Source organism: Protopterus annectens, chromosome 11.part0, assembly GCF_019279795.1.
Source record: "Protopterus annectens isolate FY-2018-M chromosome 11.part0, PAN1.0, whole genome shotgun sequence".
Lineage (NCBI taxonomy): Eukaryota > Metazoa > Chordata > Ceratodontiformes > Protopteridae > Protopterus > Protopterus annectens.
This window is the reverse complement of record NC_056745.1, coordinates 607,625,548-607,645,654: the sequence shown is the minus strand read 5'-3', so window position 1 is coordinate 607,645,654 and position 20,107 is coordinate 607,625,548.

Genomic DNA, 20,107 nt, shown 5'->3' with positions numbered 1-20,107 from the left:
ATCACTGACTTTGGGGAGTTTTGCATTTTCATGTGTCTTCATGGATTATTTCCATTTTTTGTTTCCTTCTGCCTCCCAAAACATGTTGATTGATTGGCTCTATAAAGTTATCCTAATAAATGTATTCACATGCTGCTTTGCATTGGTTGTGGCTGACAAGGCATAAGAAAGACCAGTTCATGTACCCATTAACAAATAAATAAACATAATAAATCTATACTGCCACCCACACATCACAATTTAATCAGCACAACTGAGCACTTGTAGATCAGGAAGCCATCCTCTTTGGACCCTAGAGCATCAATACAAGCTGGGTTTTTTTATGTTTTTATCCCCTCCAACCCACTTTCCACCTCCTTAACCCACCCTTAACTTCTTCTTTTCAAAATAAAAGATTCCTGAGCAATCAAATCCTCCGGGTCATTTGCTACTAAACATGAGCATGAAATTCCCTCCTTACTCTCCCATAAAAATTTTAACCCTTTATTTCTCCAAACCTATTGTTGCTCAGGGTATGAATAATGTTAATAATTTATTTATTTAACATTCATTTACTGGGAAAGTCCGACTTGGAACAAAGCCAATTTTCAGCATAGGCCCAGGGAGAAATGTTATGCTACAAATACTGGGATCTAATAAATGCTGAACAATATGCAGGAAGCACTACAGATTCATCTGGCAGATATTTCTTTTTTCTGCAAATATAGTGACTTAATGTGATTAAAAAAATCTAGAATACTACTTTCACTGCACAAAGATAAATTGTCGACTAGTGGACATACAGCACGAGTAAAAGAAATGTAAAATTAGTACTGATTCATTTTCACTCAGAAAGGCTATGACTCAGTGTTTAGGTAAATAATCATGCCCATAGTACTTAGCCCTAGTTTGCTTCAATATATAGCTTTTGTTGTAATTTTCTAAATTTTGTGATAATGGCAAATGTATATTTTATAATATTTTGTACCACAGCTGTTCAACATTTAGAGTACTGTTGCAGTAGCTTAAACTATTGTGGTCTTGCCTCAGTGACTGGCCGGTTTTCAAACTTTAAGGGTGTCTTCCATGCACATTGTCTGTTAGGAGCTCAAGGAGACTCCCAATGTAAAGATATTTAGTGAGCTAAATTAGTCAGAGCTATTTTGCTGTGACCACTTTTTTTGTCAGCCCCTATGGGACTGTTGGTCAGCTAACAATCCTAGAGGCTGGGTAGATAAATTGCCTGTTGGAGAAAACCTTCCGCTATATTTATTTTTCTGAGAAAGACGGGTGATTTTCTGATTGCAATGTTGTGTTTGCTAGGAAACTGTTTTGTCAGACTGTCATTGCATTTCTAAGGGAGTTTGTGTATAAATGCTCATATGAACTTTTTGTGTAAAAAATATTTTCTCACAGACTTTTCCTACATCTTTTATAGGTTTGAGTACTTGGGACAACATATTGTGCTTTTATGGGACTGTTAGTGGTTTACTTAGCTCAGTACCACTTGTTTTCTCCTTTACCATTAAACTATTGATCCGGGCACCAAAATCTGCCTTTTGAGCTTTCATTTTCAGCTAACGTATGGAGCAGCAAATGGTGTATATGATTTTACCTTCCCATGTTTGCAAGAAAAAGAAAGTGGTTTGGGAGTATGTGAGTGCCAGGCTGGCTTCTGTTTTGTCTCAGTCACTGGTGGGTGACTGCTTTGGTTGCTTTTGGTTCCTCAGACCTCTCATCTTTTTCCCCCATTCCTCTTGGTGTTCCACATACATCCACTAAGGATTGGAAGAGAACCACATCCTCTTTTGCTGAAGGGATGTCATTGGTGGGAAAGGGAAAACCACTGGTGTTCGTCTCATGGGGAGGGCAGATGAAGATTCTTTGCTTCACCAGTATAAGGGAACCTGAATCTGGGATGAGTAAGCCTACTAAGGGTTGTTTTTTTCTGTGGAGTTTCCTGTTTCTATTTCTATGAACAGGAAGATTTCTAAGGAGTTCATTGCTGCTGTTTCTTCCCTATCACTTCTTTAGACAAGAAAAGAAATTAGTTTCCTCTTTCTGACTTTGATTTTCAGTCAGAAAAGCTGGCATTGCAGGAAGATGGTTGTACTTCAGGCATTTCTTCTTATCTAAGATGAAAGAAGTTTTTCATTGGGAGCCAAACAAAAAGCCTATTGCACAGAAAATGTATTAAGATTTGTTACAGTTGGATATGCCTAAATCCCTAGCTCTTCTTCATGTTTTGCCTGCTTTAGAGACTGCTTTTCTCACTTCTTCTAGTTTGCCTGGTAGTCAGCCTCCTACCTCCAGGTAGTCTGACAAGTCATACAGTGTATCTAAGACACACAGGTGTTTGTTTTCCAGCCTTAAAAGAAATCCAGCAATAATTTCTTTATCCAAAATTGATTCTGCTAAACAGATTATCACTGCTAACCCCAGCTAAACAGATTATCGCTGCTAACCTCATTCTCTCTCTACAAGGATGGGAATGATTTTGATTAATTGGGGAAACTGCATATTCTTTTGCTACTTTAACTTTTGGGATTTAAAACTGTCAAGCCCAACTTCCAAGAGTAACAGCTTTAACTCTAGCTCTTCCAGTGTGAAAACATAAACTCAACAGAGAAGACAAGTAGACTTTTGTGTTCATGGGTACATTTCAGTAACTGGTTAGTACGTGTACTGCCTGGATGCCAGGAAAAAAAAGAAATAGAGAGCACCTGGAAAAAAATCAGTTACAAAAAGTGAGGAAGAAACACTGACTGGGGAAAGTTCTGCAGGTGTTCAGCAAAAAGCAATCCAACCTCCAGACATGACTTCCAGTAATCTAAAGGAAGATATAAGGCAATTGCACACAGATGTGGTTAAAAAAATGAAACACTGATGGAGTATATCAACACAAACAACAAAAGGCTAAAAAAAATAGAAGAAGCTTTAAACAGATATTCAGATGAAGTGATAAAGCTGCAAAAATCAGAGGTTGAAATGAAGCAAACACTGTCTGAATATGAGACTGCTCAGGAAGCGATGTTTCAAAAAATAATAGAATTAGAGGACATGACATATAGGGAAAACCTGAGATTTTCAACTATACCAGAGAAGCTGGAAAGAACAGACTGGATTAATTTTATGAAAGCACAAATAAACACCTGGACTGGTATTCCACAGAATGAGTTATGAGTTGAAAGGGCACATTGTGTGAATGCTCCATACCTGGCTATGTGAAAGCAACCTAGACCTTTAATAGTAAAGATGCAGTCCTACCAGCAGAAGGAGTTGATTCTGACAAAACTTGTGTCAGAAGGATAAAATACTAAAAGTGGGAGACAGTAGAATGTTTGTAGACAATGATTACTTATTGTACACCAGGCAGAAGAATAGTAAATTCATTCCACTATTCAGGGGACATTGAGACACAGGTGTGAGACTCAAATTGCTGTACCCAGCTATCTTCAAGGCATTCTTCCCTGGTGGAACAAAAGGGTTCCTATTATGTAAGTGAACGCTTAAAGTTGCGAATGCTGTTTAATCGAATGTGTTTACTCGAAATGGCGAAATTCTGAAAGCACAGAACAGAGATTTTTTCCCAGGGAAAAAAATCACTGGGCTGTTTTCAGGACTTTGCCATTTCCTCCACTGCGGTGCAATCTCAGAGTTGGTATATTTAAGTAGGGGGGTGTGGGGAGCACAGACCCCCCCATCTTAGGGTGTGGAGGGTGAAGCCCCCACTTTATTTTTCTTTTTTGTTTTTTGTGGATCAGCGCTTTTTTCCCCTGGGGAAAAAAATCGCTAATCCATGTGTTCGGCATTTTGGATTTTCGAAGTGTTTGGGTCGATTATACAGTGTTCACAATTTCAAGCATTTGATGATATAATATAGACCCGAACAAAATCATTTTTTGATGAAGTACATGCTAAAGGGGAAATACAAAAACTTGTCAGTCAAAAAGTGAGCTTTGAAACAGAGATTCTTTTTCTTGTTCTTCTGGTAATAAAAACAACAGATAGACTGTACCTGTGAAACCTTTTCCACCGTTTCAATGGAAAATGGAGAGAAGAAAGGGAGTAAGAGAGTTGAGTAGAAGACTTAAGAGTACATTAGAAATGAAGTAGAGACAGGATTTGGGAGCTGGAGATGAACATTAATAAAACCAGTAATATAATGTGAGATTACAATGCAATAATTACCTTTGTGAAATATGACAGAACAAGAAAATCTGGAAACATTGGACTTTTTCGGAATCTGTTGGATTTGTGGGGGACTCTAAAGTATATGCCCTACTTCATGTCATTAATGTTCAGAAAAATGCTTTGGGGAGGGGAAGAGAGGGGGAGAAATTTAACTGTAAGCAAAGAAAAAAAAAATCTCAATAGTACTATTTTTGTGGAGTATGGTTTTCTTTGCATGCTATAAAGTAAAGTTTTTTCAGTTATTTTTAAGTGAAATGGGGATTGTAAATAGGTGCTGCTGTTCTTTTCCCCTTCTCTTTCTCCTTGTTTAGTTTTAAGAAATGTAGGCAGTGCAATGTAAAAAAAAGCCTGGTTAACACAGCATGGCAAAATAAAAATTAATATGCTTGTTCTCATTCTTGCATGAGGGGAATGACTGGATTAATGACCTTAAACTGATTTACTAACAAGTTTTAAGAGAAAGCAAGTAAATGAAAAAAAATATTGAATATTATGAGGCTTTTTTCTAGCAAATGAATTTATGCTTAATAGCAATTCTGTATCTGGCCCTCATGGTTCCATGCAAACAGTCTGATAAATAAAAATTGACTGTCTGGTTCTCATGTCTCCATGTAGACAATCTGATAATGAGAAACTGTTTGCCTGGTTCTCATATCTCCATGGAGGCAATCTGATAAAGAGAATTTTGTTACAGTCTGGTGAAAAGTGATTTGCTGGGGAAAAATGAAAAATAGAAACTGACTAGGAGATAATGTTCTCTGAAAGCATTCAGGGGCTTTTCCCAGCTGGGAGGGTTATAAGAAAAGACAAAATCAGTGAGCACTTAGTAGAAGCCCGGGGTGCACCATGAATCTTAGCATGGATAACCTTTCTTTTAGGTTAACCTAATTCTGTGAGTGCGGCTGTCAGTTTGGGGCTTTTCTATTAGGAGTGTAAAACTTCAATATTTGAAGATGTACATAGATTTCTGTGTTAATATGAAATTAATTGGTTTTAGGGGGTACTGGGTTTTTTTTTTGGGGGGGGCTTTCAATAAAACAAAAAGTTGTCTAAGATGTGACATAGGCTCAAATGGATATGACAAGAAACATATATATAAAAGTTCAACCTGCCAAACAGTTTATGCATGTAACACAAAAGCGGAAACTAGACATTCAACAAAAAAGGTATTATACATCAAAGGTGGAACTAATAGCTTTTTAATACAACAGTGCTTTCTGTAATGTCTTTAAATGTCAGTGGCCTCACAGATAAATACAAAAAAGAAAGAATAGTGAACTATATTCGAAATGTGGAGTGCAAATAGTTATGTTACAGGAGACACACTTGGAAAGAACTGAACATGTGAATTTGATGAAGAATGGTTTTCAGGATGGTTATTCAGTGGAATATCTGGGACAAATAAAAGAGGAGTACTTATATTAACTGCAAGAGGACCTCCAGTAGTGATAGAAGAGAAGAAAATACAATAATGGCAGATTTGTAGTGCTAAGGGGCTGCTGACAAGGCAGATTGATTACACTGGCATGCATTTATATTCCATCTAAAACTGCTATAATGGGGCGTAAGAAAATTCTGGGAGAAATAATCAATTTTTCACCAAGGAATATTACTTAAATGGTGTGGATTGGAATTAGATTTGCAGTGGTGAAGATGTGTCTGGAGGCCTAGAAGGGAAAGTATAACAAGGGAGGGTAGATTTTTGAAGAAATTTATGAAATTATTTGGTATGGAAGATGTGAATTCAGTAATAGGAGTTTGGAGTGAATTTACATGTTATTCCCCAAGCTATAAAAACTGGGCTAGGCTTGCATTTCACAAGAGCATGTGCATTTAATTGAAGGTCTTGATATGCACCCGATAACTATTTCAGATCATGCACTAGTAATAACTAAAATAAAAACACAGGGTAATGTAATACAAATGAGACACTGGCACTTTCCCACCTATCTGTTGAAAAGGGAGGAATTTAAGGAATGGGTGGTGGAGATTATTCAGGAGCTATTTGAGAGGATAGAAATTACTTCTGAAAATATAGCTAGGGAGCGGGATAAAATTAGTGTGGAGTTTGAAAATAGGGTGGAAATAAAAGAAAGGGAGCGTTGATTTAGAAGTAACAAGAATTATTTAGAGGGACTGACAAATGTTAAAGTATTGCAGAATAGGGGGAATCTCAGAAAAAGAAGAGGGTCAACTGCAGAATGCTAGTCAGAAAATAAGGGATTATCTCAATAACCTACTAAGTTTAGAAAGATTGCTGTTTAGCAACTGATTTTTGATAATAACCCTAGAGCACAAAAACTTTTAGCACAACTCGGGCAACAGAAAGTAGAAAGGGCTGTTGCCAAGCTTAGGGAGCCTATAACAATGAAGGTAACGAGAGCCTGTAAAGGTATTAGAAATATTTTGGAAATTCTATGAAAGTCTGCATAAAGCAGAGAAATATGGAAATCAAGAAAAGATACAAATGGAAATGTTTATGGAAGAATTAAATATGCCAAGGTTAGAAGTAGATGAGGGTCAATTACTAATGGTTAGGACAGGAGCAGATGTGATAAAATTGTTATGTATAACCAATCTACAGGACGATCTCCAGGAATAGATAGTATTCCTGTGTAAGTTTGGAAGCTAGGAGGGGAAAAAACTGACAAAGATCTGGAAGGTTTTGTTTAACAGTATTTTAAGAGGAGGAGAAGTACCAACATCCTGGAAGAAAGCAGTAGTAGCTGTAATACCTAAATAAGGTAAAGATCTATCAGATCCTGCTCCATATAGGCCCATTTCAATACTAAACCATGATTATAAAGTGTTCATGTCTATAATGGCTAAAAGAATGACAAAAGTAATCCCAACATTGATAGATATGGATCAGTGTGGTTTTGTGGAGGGGAGGTAAGCATTTGAGAACATTAACAGAACACTGATGATCCAGAAGGAAGAAGAATGTAAGAAAATACCATTGTTGGTGGTGGATCTTGATGCAAAGAAAGCATTTGATAGAACAAGTTGGGACTTTATGAGCAGGACAATGCAAGTGTTTGCATTTCCTGAAAAAAGTATAAGGTTGATTAGGAGCATATATGAGGGATCGGAGGTGAAAATTAAAGTGGGTGGGGTCCTCTCTGATAATTTCTACTTGAGCAGAGGAACCAGGCAGGAGTGTCCTTGTTCCCCTTTATTATTTGCATTATATTTAGAACCACTGGTAAAGAAAATAAGGGACTCAGAAATTCAGTGATATAATTGGCATGGTAGTCAAGAAAAGCTGGCTGTATTTGCAGATGAAAGCCTTCGATACAATACCCCACTCGGGCATTATAGATAAGCTCACCAGCTTAAATATAAACCCCTATGTCACTAGATGGGTTGCAAACTGGCTCAAGGACAGAACCCACATGGTTAGAATTGCTGGAGCCATGTCAGACTCCAAACCAGTTACAAGTGGCGTCCCACAAGGCTCAGTCCTGGGACCTCTCCTGTTTGGTATATATTTCTCGGAGGTACAGGCAAACACAGAAGGACTGTGGCTGACCAAGTTCGCAGATGACTGCAAACTGGGAGCTATAATCGACTCTCCAGCCGACACAAGCATCCTCCAAAAGGGCCTCATAGAAACAGACAACTGGTGCCAGAGCCATGGCCTCAAGCTAAATGCCAAAAAGTGTATAGTCATCCCCTTTGGCAAAAACAAAGTGCCCACAAATTACCACATAGGTGGTAATCCATTAAGTATGGAAGAAGTAATTAGGGACCTGGGGACCCAAGTTGATAGCAATCTCTCATTTGACAACCACATGGCCAAAGTGGTTAGAAAAACATTTTATATAGCCCACCTAATCATGAAGGGATTCATATCTAGATCAGGGGAGGTCATCGTGCCTCTTTACTCATCCCTCATCAGGCCCATAATTGAGTACAATGCCCCTTTTGGGATGTACCTTACCAGACACCTGCAGCAACTGGAAAGACCCCAAAAGTACCTCACCAAGAGGATCAAAGGGCTCAAACAGATGCCATATGCTGCCCGGTTAAAGAAACTCTAGCTCTACTCAGTGGCATACCGCCTGCTCAGAGGTGATCTGGGCCTGATGTATAAAGCCATGTCCAACCCGGAATTAATGGACATGCTGCACCTCAGAAAATCCAAATCCCATTGAGCTACATGCTCGAGAGACTTGAACCTCAGCACTGAAATAAATAGGACATGCTGGAGGGACAGATTCATAACCCATAGGCTCCCTTCACTCTGGAATAAAATCCCAGTCCAGGTTAGGCAGAGTCCCTCATTGACTCTCTTCAAGAGGAATCTTGATGAGTGGATGGGGGATCATAGGTTTACCCCGGGTATCACTTCTGTGTCACTGTTAGACAGAGGCACAGTATACTAACCTCAAAAAAGGGCATAGCAGAATTAATTTTAAAATGGATGGCGAAAGCCAAACACACTCTGGCTAGGCTTATAAATGCCCTAGGGCAGATAGCCTAGTATGAACCTATGATATTATTTTATACCTGACAAAACCAGAAAGAGACATTTTAGTGTTGTGGAACATTTTGAGACAGTTTCAAATCTTTTTGGGATACAAAATTAATGAAGCTAAAACAAAGGCAATAGTGGTAAATTATACACCTGCATATGAATTGGTTCAGCAATATCCATATTTATGGGGACATGATAAAATGAAGTATTTAGGAGTATGAATTAAAAATGTTTCTGGAGTGGCAGCTAAGGATATATAAGAAGAGACTAAACAAAAGATGATAGAAAAACTGGGAAAATGGAAACTTTGTTGTATGAATATGTATAGTAAGATACAAGCAGTTAAAATGTTTTTAGTCCCATTAGTCTTATACATAGGTCACCCATATGTTTTTATCATTATAAAAGGAAGCGTACCAGGACCAGGACAAATATAAAAATAATATAGTATGCAAGAGTCACAGATGTCCAGTAGTCTGAAGCTGTCCAAATATAAATACTTTAATAAAATGTGTAATCCAAACAAACAAATCCAAACTGCAACTCAGGAAACAAACAAAGGCTCAAGGACACAAAGTCTCCAAAGTGAAAAAAAGTAAAAACAGGTTTATTACTTTGCAACTAAACAGTATGATACAAAAATAAACGGTTAAGCGCTTTTCGTCTTAATTTAGAAGACTTCTTCAGACCTACAACAGTAGCACAAGTGCTCACTTTTATATAGACCACATGATGGTTTCAAAAAACATTAACCAATGGTGTTGCATAAGTAATTAAGTATGGACACATAAGGGAAGGATGATAGAATGGGAAGATGCCAATAATTTATTTGGACTGCATGTTAGAGATTGCCTTCCCTATAAAGGATTGATGTCAGAGTATAGGCAAACAAAAAGAAATAGGGGGAGCCTAAATGCAGAACCAGCACTGGTAGAGTTTTTAGTAGAATCTAGAACAGAAGCTGCCATTAAAAAGGAATAATTAGTAGAATATATAAAATATTTTGTGATAACTATAAGAATCAATCAGAGGAGGTTAGAAGGGATTGGGAAGAGAGACTAGATAAGCAATGTACAAAGAAACAATGGGAGGATATATGTATTGCTCCCAAATATGCAACAAAATCTAGATTTTTTTATTTTTGATTTCTTATGCTATTACTTCCTGAATGTGCATTATTCAGGAGTGAGTCATCACTCCATATATGCACAATATGAACATCAGAATATATCATACTACAACTGATGAAATGCAATATTCTAAGCAATTACAATGTGAAGTCATAGTCTTGCAATACCTACTAGTATAATATTGTCTAAAGGCTTCCTGTCCAATTGTGGTAATCTATTGTGTTAGTATTATTATTATTACTGTATGTGCATTAGTCTTACTGTCATTCAAACTATGTGTTCACTGTTATGTCACAGGGACAGGGACCAAAGCAATGTAATTTTGTTCAGCTTGCACTGCTGTGTATATCTGATCGACAATAAAGTTTACTTTGACTTTGAAAGAGGTAATTTGGAACATATTTTCTGGGAGTCCAGTGAATTGGCAGACTTTAAGCATTCCCTACAGGATGCACTATCGAAGATGCTGGTTGAGCAGATTGGTGTGACGCGGGAGATGATTTTTCTGAGCTATCATACAGAATCAGAATTGCCTAGACATGGTAAAGCCTTGATGTGTTTAATTATGGTGACTATCAAAAAAAGCAATTACTAAAAAATGGAAATCAAAATCTAAACCAACTATACTAGAAGTAGTGAATATAGTACCAGAGATAAAACATCTGGAATTGACATCTTTAGAAAAGGGTAGGAGCAAACTACATAGGAAAAAAATAGGAATTGTGGGAACAATTCATACAGGAAGGAATGAGATTTAAAGGAAGGCAAGACTTAAATAACCTATGTAATGTTTGACTGAAAATGATTGGGTAGAATATAACTGATGTATAATGTTTGTAACTGGGAGTGTGTCAGTATGGTCTGTGATTAAGTGATGGTTTAATAAAGATGTTTCTTGTAAAAAAAACTGTCAAGCCTGTATGTTAAAGTTTTTACTTTTATCTTTTGAGAACATGCAAAAGTTAATTGTTAATCTTCTTTCTTCTGATATAAGGAACTCTTTGGATGCCTCTTCTAACATCTGCTTCTCATGTTACTAAGCATGTTTTAAAATGCGTTTTATGATGCTGATGATTCTTTCTTTAGAGCTGCTACTTTTGGGTCAGTAATGAGATAATAACATCTCATTTGTGTATAGACTGGCTTTACCCTTCCCCGGTCGATAATTATATACTACCTCTAAAGAGAATAACTGGGATCACACCATAGATAATTTGAAGGGACCCATGCATAGGGTAAAGCATTTTGGAGCTGTCCATCAGTAGTACAGGGGGCAGTCCTGGGGTAAAATTTCTGTTTTCCATCCATAGATTTGAGTTGCACTTGAAAATGGTCAGGGAAGAACTCTATTTTATGTGACTGGGGAGTCTGTTTCATAGCAGTGGGGTATTCTCTGTGAATTATATCTGTCCCTCCAAACCATTGTCTTGATGTTGAGGAAGAGGTTTAGATCCCTAGACTGAGTATTTAGGATGCCATTTGACTAGATGATGTGCAAAATATCCATCAGTAATGGGTCAGAGGAAGCCTTGTATGCCAGACGGGTCGACTTCACTTGACCTAAAACTCATTTGACTGACACCCAGTTGACATAAATTCCATTTGACCTAAAACTCATTTGACTGACTCCCATTTCACCGACATGTAAGACATGGACTTGTTGTGGGTTTTCCTTCACCTGTGACTTGTTTGTGATAAAAAGAATTACTGTAACTTAATACTGCTGACTGTTAGAATTCCAATAGTCATGTAGAAAGTAGTGTTGCAGTGTTTCTAAATGTGGGTTTTTCTATTTACATTTTTATGGGAAGTATCTAAAGTAATTTGGTGAATGTTTTGTGCGTTCCCAGCAGTAGTGGCAACATATAGAGTACTGTAAGGCAAGTTAAAGGAACATTCTGTTTTCCCCACTGTAGTGTGATCCCGGAGTTAGTATATATAATTAGGGGGTGTGGGGGGCACAGCCCACCACCTAGTTTGGTTGTACATTGTCCTGTTTCTGTTAAGAGGGTTAGTAAGTAGTTTTTAAGTTCTGGAAAAGGTTAGTTATTGGTGTTCTAAGTGTGCTTGTCTATGGTTTAAGATTTAGTTTGTTGAAATTCAGCAGTCGGTGAAATGGGAGACAATCAAATGAGTTGTCAGTCAAATGAAATTTAGGTCAATTGGGTGTCGGTCAAATGGGTGTCAGTCAAATGAGTTTTAGGTCAAGTGAAATAGACCCATGCCAGACATAGGTCACCTCTTTGCAGCCTGTAGGATACTGAGTATAGTGACAGGGCTTTGAGTTGGTTCATGTAAGACGTTGTTTAGGTCTTTTATTCTTTTAGTAAGGTATCTGTGTAGGCATTCCAGTATTTGCTTGTGTCTAGACAGATACATTCCAAAGGTGGCATTATATTCAATGATTGGCCTAATGAGGGCTGAGTAAAAGGGGGCAATGACATCCCTAGGTCTAATCACAATCCCTTTGTTTATAGCTGTGCAATATAGAAGGACTTTCCTACAAAAATAGACACATGTTGGTCAAAAGTTAAGTCACTGTCCACATAAGTTCCCAAATCTCGAACAACTGGGTCAACTCTTAGGGACATATTGTCAGTATGGTAGTTCCCTGTGGTAGATAACTTCCCAAAGGATACAATAATGCAGTTTTTTGCATTTATTTTCTGTCCATGATTTTGACACCAGTTATTTATTTGAGGCAAACCTTCCTGCAGGATGGCTAAGTCATATGAGCATTCAATGACTGCTCCTAGTTTGCAGTCATCTGCAAACTTAGTCAGCCAGAGCCCTTTGGTATTGACTTTTACTTCAGAAAATTAAATGGAAAACAGGAGAGGTCCGAACACAGACCCCTAGAGGACTCCACTGGCTACTGGGCTCTTTGTTGAGATAACTTCCCCTATTTTGATTGTGTACCCTATCTGTGAACCAAATTCCCAATTTATGTAGCTTTTCTACTATGTCTAAGTGAGGAATTGTGTCAAAAACTTTGGCCAGGTCAAGGTATATGGTGTGTACCATTTTGCCTTCATCTTGCTTTGGTGATCTTTTAAAAAATCCACCAGGTTGAGTAAACATGGCCTGCCCTTGATAAATCCATATGGAGACATTTCTAGTGTTTGGAGGTTCCTATGTCCTTAGACAAAGAAGTTCTGTTTGGCCCTTCTGCAGCTGAGGTGCCCAAAAGTGTGATGAAAAGGGAAAGGAAATTCATAGAGAGATTTAAAATTTTCAACCCTCATTTTTAAAGCAAATAAAAAATGTCATTTCCACCTCAGCTTCCTTTTTTCAATATGCAAGTTAAGCACCACTTGGGCCATCAAAGAGCAGTTTAAAAAGCAATGGCAAGGAAGCTCCAAACAGAAAGGAAAAACATTTGAAATTAAGGATAGTTCTCCAAGTCAGCATGATTAGTTGTCCCTCACCTTTCTGTCTCTGAGGCTTCATCTTCCCTTGTGTTACCAGATTATGGCAGACTAATGGGTTTTATAGGTAATTCAGGAAGGGTATACTTGGCAAACTAGAATCCTTCCCTCTGTCCCAGGAGATTCTCCCTTGACATGTGAACCAAGTCTCCTTGTTTCTTCCCATTCTGCATCTAACACTTGTTCAGAGGGTAATAGAATGAGTGTCTACCTGTCACATGGGTCAAGGCCTTTATTCAAGGATTTCTTTGGTACCAAAGAAGGAAGGATTCTGGAGGCCTATATTTAACCTTTCCTTTCTAAATCTTTTTTGTCAATATTCCAAATTTCAAAATGTTTTTTCCTTTATTCCTTTTTACCAATGATCACTTCTGTAGCTTTCATGGTAAAGATCAAATTAAAGTATGCTTATTATTACATTCCCATTGCCAAGTGCTTCAGACATTTATTAAGATTTTCTTTGACTGTCTAACATTATCAGTTCTCTGATTTATCCTTTTGAATTTCCACTGCATCAAGAGTTTTCACAAAGTGTCTAGCTCTAGTAATTGCTTATTGCAGACTTAAAAGCATTCACATATATCCATATTTGGACGATTGTTTTATCTTTGCAGACTCATTTTTCTAGCTGTCAAGGCAGTCTGGATTTTCAAATCATTTGTTCTCATCCCTTACCAAATTATATTCCTAGGAAGAGCCTTTCTTCTTCGAGGCAAAGTAGAAATGTTTCAACAATTCTTCCTGAGTTTTTCCATCAAAAGCTATGTATCTGCAACAGAATTTCTTGGAATGTTGGGGTACATGGTATAAATGATTCTCATTCTTCCACTGGTTGGACTACACTTGAGAAAAATCCAGTGGTACCTCAGGTCAATCTGAAATCAACATTTTCACCCTTTTGTCTTTTCAAATCCCCGTTTTGGGATTTGTAAGATGGGAGATTCTGTGGTAGGTGATCAGATATTGTGCAATGCAGATTTCCCATTCTTCCTTCTGACTCCTGTCCAGTCTGTCAGTACAGATGATTCAAATCTGGTAAGGGTAGCTGTTTCCAAGGGGATGAAAATGCAATGTATGTGTAACCCTGATAACAGACAGAAGAGCATAAACATCAGAGAGATGTTGTCAGGGAAAAAGTTTTAAGTCATCTCTGGTTCCCAAGACCTCTGGAAATTTGCACAGACAACACTACAGGGATGTGGTACATAACAAGTATGGGAGTACCATATCATACCCACTTTGCAGACTTGCTATGATAGCCTTGGAGATAGCAGCTCAGCTTAATTTGAGTCTTTAGACTTCATACATTCCAACTTGATTGCAGACAAGCTAAGCAGGAGCAGGGCAGGCTCTCAGAAATGGAGATTTCATCTTGTGACTTCTAAGAATTGATCCAACTGTGGGGAACATCTCAAGTAAATTTGTTTGCCTCCTCCCAGAACACACAACTTAAGAAATTCTGATCCAGGACTCCAAGCAATCAGACCTGGAAGGCAGTTGTCTTCTCATCCCCATGGATGGGAATGTTTCTGTATGCTTTTCCACCCTTTCCATTGGTATATAGGGTTATTATGAAGATCCAGAAGTACAATCAAAATTGTGGTGACAATTCTCTTTTAGCCCAGGCAAAAGTGGTTCTTCCTTCTTTTCACTCTGGTCAGGGGCAATTACTACAAACTTCCCCACAAAATGGATTTTTTCACACAAGATAGGGATTGTTTGATTACTCCAGCCTGAAAACTTTTCAGCTAAGTCCCTGAATGACAGAATTTTAATACATTTTAGGCATTGTTTTTCTGAGTATGTGCAGTAGGTATCAAATGAGCTGCAGAAACCTACTACTAGAAAATTGTAAGTCTGTGCAAGTGGAAAAGTTTTTCTAGTTGATGCCAGACCAAGAGAACCCTCTTTAGGTCTGGCTGCTTCTGGTTCTTTATTATTTGCATTTGGTACTGTCCTCTGACTTATCTTATCCCTCTTTTAAGGTTTTATTTGTCAGCCATTTCTACATGTATGTCTTTAGAGCTACCCTTCTAACCATTCTGAAGTCAAAAAGGTTTTTGAAAGGCTGTTGCATATTCATCCACCTAAGAAACAGTAGGATCTTAACTTTGTGCTCAAAAAAGTTAATCATTTTCCATTTGAACCAGCTCATCTGTTTGAATTGAAGTTCTTAACACTGAAGGCTGTTTTACTTATTGCTCTGACTTTTACTAGGAAAGTATCTCAGTTAAAAGCTCTTATGGTTAGTCAACCCTACCTCATTTTTCACACGCTCATGATTTCTTTGAGAACTAACCCTTCTTTTATGTCTAAATTCATCTCTGAGTTCAACTTGAGCAAGACTATTAATCTCCTTGTCTTCATCCCTGAACCCAAAAACAAGGGAGAAAAGAGTCTTCAAACTCTGGGTGTCCACAAGCAGCTCAGATAGTATCTAGACAAAACTCAAGCCTTCAGGAAAGCTGTTTTTCTCCTACCGTATTTCCCAGAAAATAAGACCGGGTCTTATACTTTTCCCCCCACCGAAATACGCATTAGGGCTTATTATCAGGGGATGCCTTATTTACCCACCCATACAACAATCTGCATTTATTTATTCATGTACAAAAATCAACATTTATTCATGTACACAAATCGATGTTTATTAATGTACACAAATCAACATTTATTCATGTACACAAATTGACATTTATTTGGTACTTTTCCATTATTGGGAAACAGTTCTAGGTAACGTGTTAACAGTTGTGTGAGAATTCTATATAAACAGTGCAACAAACATTTCAACTTCAGAATATCAACACTGGCTTTCACAGTGCAATATTTCATGCTTAACAGAAAGTGCAGAAAAATCTCAATACATGTGCATTGGAGGAGGGGAACAAAATGGGTGAATGCCACTTTTTGAGTGGTGATGCTTTATTTATTCCTTACCCAAACCATAAGAGAAGAATGATGGAAAGTCATAAAAATGAAGTCTGGGAACTAGTGGCCTTACTTTGTAATTACCCCCTTGATAATGAAATGTTACCTTAATACAATAAAGTAAAAAAACTGACAAGAGCTTGCTGGCAGCGGAAAGCAGAAGCAATCCATTCTGTTGCCCCGATAACGGAAAAGTTATTCAAATACAGTCATGCCATCTTCTTCTGTAACATTGTCATAAGTCTCCAACCCCTGAATTCTGGCCTGAATTTCTTGCGACTCCATTTCTTGTAGAACCATTGGCCCCAATCTGTCATGCCTAGCAATAGAGCTCTCCTTAAATGAGCACTGCTTTTCCATGTAGCCTGCTCGTAGTGCATTGGCAACACAGCTGTCAGTGATTTTATCCCATGAATTCTTCACCCAAGTCACGACCTCTGCAGGCTAGGCTTCACAAAGTTTCCATGCTGATTTCTCTCCATTCTATTTTCAATGTAGTCATTGAGTTCCATGTGCAAATGGTCCTTGAATGGCTTGTTTATTGCAATATCAAGAGTCTGGAGATAGGCAGTCATTCCTGCAGGAATCATTATTTGATCTAGTCTTCTCTGTGCAAGGAAGTTCTTCATGTCTTTAGCGCGTTGAGTGCTGGCTTAATCCCAGACTAGCAGACATCTTTCTCCACCTCGCAAAACAAGTGACAGCATTACATCGACCCACTTCCTTATAACTGCTTATGTGCACCAGGTTTTTTCAGTTTCAAGAATGTAAATGGTTGGAACACGTTCATTCTTATCTTTCTTGCCCTTACTAATGACTAAAGGTGGGGTTTTCTTTCCATGTAGACAAATTGCCAAAATACAGGTAACACGCGCACTTTCATAACCAGTGGAGGGAATGTAGATTGACGTGGCACCTCTCTGATCAATTGTTTGAGATCCTTGGCCCATAAACACTGCAGTTTCATCCATAGCAATCATGTTGGAACATGTCTATCATGTTTATGATGTTTTTCTCCCCGGGCCTCCACTGAAAATGGACTTATATCCAGTTGGACTAGCCTGGTCAACAAATGTAAAATAAATAAATAAATGTTGGAGAGTTGGTATTTAGAAAAGTCTATGCCATTAACAAAGGACTTTAATGCAAGTGTATGTTTAATAACTTCAGTATCTTCCAGCTTGAACAGTGTTGTTGATCTTGTTAGAGACAGTTCATATTGCTGAAAGAAGCCATCCAGTCAATGTTGTGATGCTTTGAATTCTTCTGGGGATATTTCTAACTGTGGTGCCATTGCAAGGGCAAATGCTTAAATATCAGCCCTGCGCACAACCAATACCTTTGTTCTCCTGTTAGCAGTCCATTCACAGATGATGTCTTCCAGCTCAGGAAATAATGGTTACTGACCTAATCCACACTTGCACTTCTTAGCATTTCCCTCGTCCACTTGTTGACTGAGGTTATCATACCCTGCTCGCCATTTTCGGACCATTCGGAGATCCAACTTCTCTTTGCAGAAAGCCATCAGATTCTTTCCTTGGGAGTTCTCCACGATTCTTTTCTTATACTTGACGGAATAGCTCTTTCTTTTTGCACTCATCTTATCTGGGGAGTTTAATTGAAGACTTATGAAACAGGAGTGGCAACAAAAATGGCGACAGTTAAGAAGACACAACCACACCCATTTGTTATCAAGTGCGCACGTTTTACGTGCGTTGTCTGTACTCTGACCAATCAAAGTACACTTGCCCGTGTTTATGGGCCAAGGATCTCAAACGTCATGTGAGTGAGGATTAGGGTTACAATAAGAATCGTGGAAGACTCCCGAGGAAAGAATCTTACAACTTTCTGCAAAGAAAAGAAGTTGGGTGTCTGAGTGGTCCAAAAATGGCGAGCAGAGTACGATAACCTCAGTCAACAGGTGTCAATAATATTATTTTATAATTCAACACATCTGTCATGTGTTGTTGACGATCTTAACTGGGGCTTATTTTTGGGGTAGTGCTTATAACATGACCACCCTGGAAAACCATGCTAGGCCTTATTCTCTGGTTAGGTCTTATTTATGGAGAAATACGGTATGAAGGTAAGAGGAAAGGACAGCCAGAGTCAAAGCAGACTATTCCAGATGGTTGTCTCAAGCTATTGCCTTTTGTTATACTAACCATAATAAGCCACTTCTCCGCAGGGATAGAGCCTATTCCACAAGGGTTTGGGCTTCTTCAGTAGGTTTCTGGAAAGTGTTAGACTCTAGAAGAATTCAAGAGGTATGAATCTGGTGTTCTGTACATATGTTTGCAAAGAAATACAAACTGGATTCCTTTTCCAGGTCCAGAACAGTTCTCCAGGCCTCCTGGATTCTTAGTTTATTTTGTCCTCCTCCCTGCTTACTTTCTTATCTATGATAATTGACCTGAATAGCTTAGGGTACTGCAACAGTGATCTAAATATTGAACATAGTACAGCTGTGTAAATAAGCTTACTATACCAGTAGCTGTTCTTATAAATCACTTTTGTAGCCTCTGCCTCTCCTTCCAGCCCTCTTATTTTGTATTGCCAGGGTGTGGGTGTACAGGCCCTTTTGTATATAGCTTACAGTTGGATCTACTTCATTAAATTGAAGGGAAATAGATTAAAAAAAATACATAAGAAAAAATCGAACCAAAAGAGTTCCTGTTAATTATTATCACTTGTATATGTCAAGTCTGAGACTGCATAATAGTGGGGAAATTTTCCATTTCATAGGTTCATAGGTTGGTACTAGGCTATCGGCCCTAGGGTCTATACAAGCCTAGCCATAACAATTCCCTGTCTGTTTCTTCCCACACTGTTTACTTCCCTGGACCCCTGTCTAGCAGGACAATTGACGTGATCCCCGGGGTGAATTTCCTTTCTCCCATCCAATCATCAAGGTTCCTTTTGAAGAGGGTCAAAGAGGCACTCTGCTTGACATGTATGGGCAGTCTATTCCAGAGTCTGTGGAGTCCCTGTTTGAATTTTTTCAGTTTGTTCTGTGATCCTGTTCTTATTTATTTATTTAGAGTTGTGGGAAGATTGTTTTGCTGTGTTATTCGGCAGTTCTGTTTCCCCAAGTAGAATTACTTCTGAAAGCTACTTCTTTGTATTTTAAACCCTGCTGGTCCATAGTCTTCAAGTTTAATTCACAGTGGTGGCAAAGCTGTGTAATCCTGTGTCTGCCCCATTCTCCAATAACACATTAAGCTAAAGTTTCTGAGCAGTCTGCAATATTGCATTTATTTGATTGGATATCTCCCTAGCTAGCTCCAATTTCCAGCACAGAGCTACCCCATGCCGTGTCTTTTATCCAAGAATTGGAGAGGTGTAGAAGTAGTGTTAAAAACTAGCTTTTCAAAATATAAATAAATAAAAAACAAAGAAAAGAAAGAGAGAATTAAATTACATTAATTCTTTCAATTCTGCTTAAATATTTTAGTTGCACTTAGTGACGTATATAGTAATAGTACTTTGTACTTTTCTGCACTGTTCCATCTGTTTGCATTTTTAAATTTGTTCTGGGACCTTAGTCTTGCTTATTAACAGTTGTGGGAAGATTGTTTTTGTTATTCTGCACTTCTGTTTCCACAAGTTGACTTACTTGTAAAAGCTATCCATTTGTATTTTAAACCCTGCTGGTCCGTAGTCTTGCAGTAAAATTCACAGTGGTAGCAGAGCTTTGTAATCCTGTGAGATTTTGAGCCTTTGTCATTTTTTTTTCATAAAGAGTATTATTGGTAAATTTTTGCATTGTCTGGTGCCTTAAACTGTAGTAGAAGGGCAATAGTGAGACAGATGTCTCTGCTCCTGTTTGTGGTTCATTGCTTTTTGTATTCTGCTTATATTTTACCTGTGTAAAGTTGCATTTTGTGTCTCCCATCCCTCACTAACATATTAAGATAAAGTTTCTAAACAAGCTCCAGTATTGCCTTAATTTCATTGGCTAGCTCTCTAGG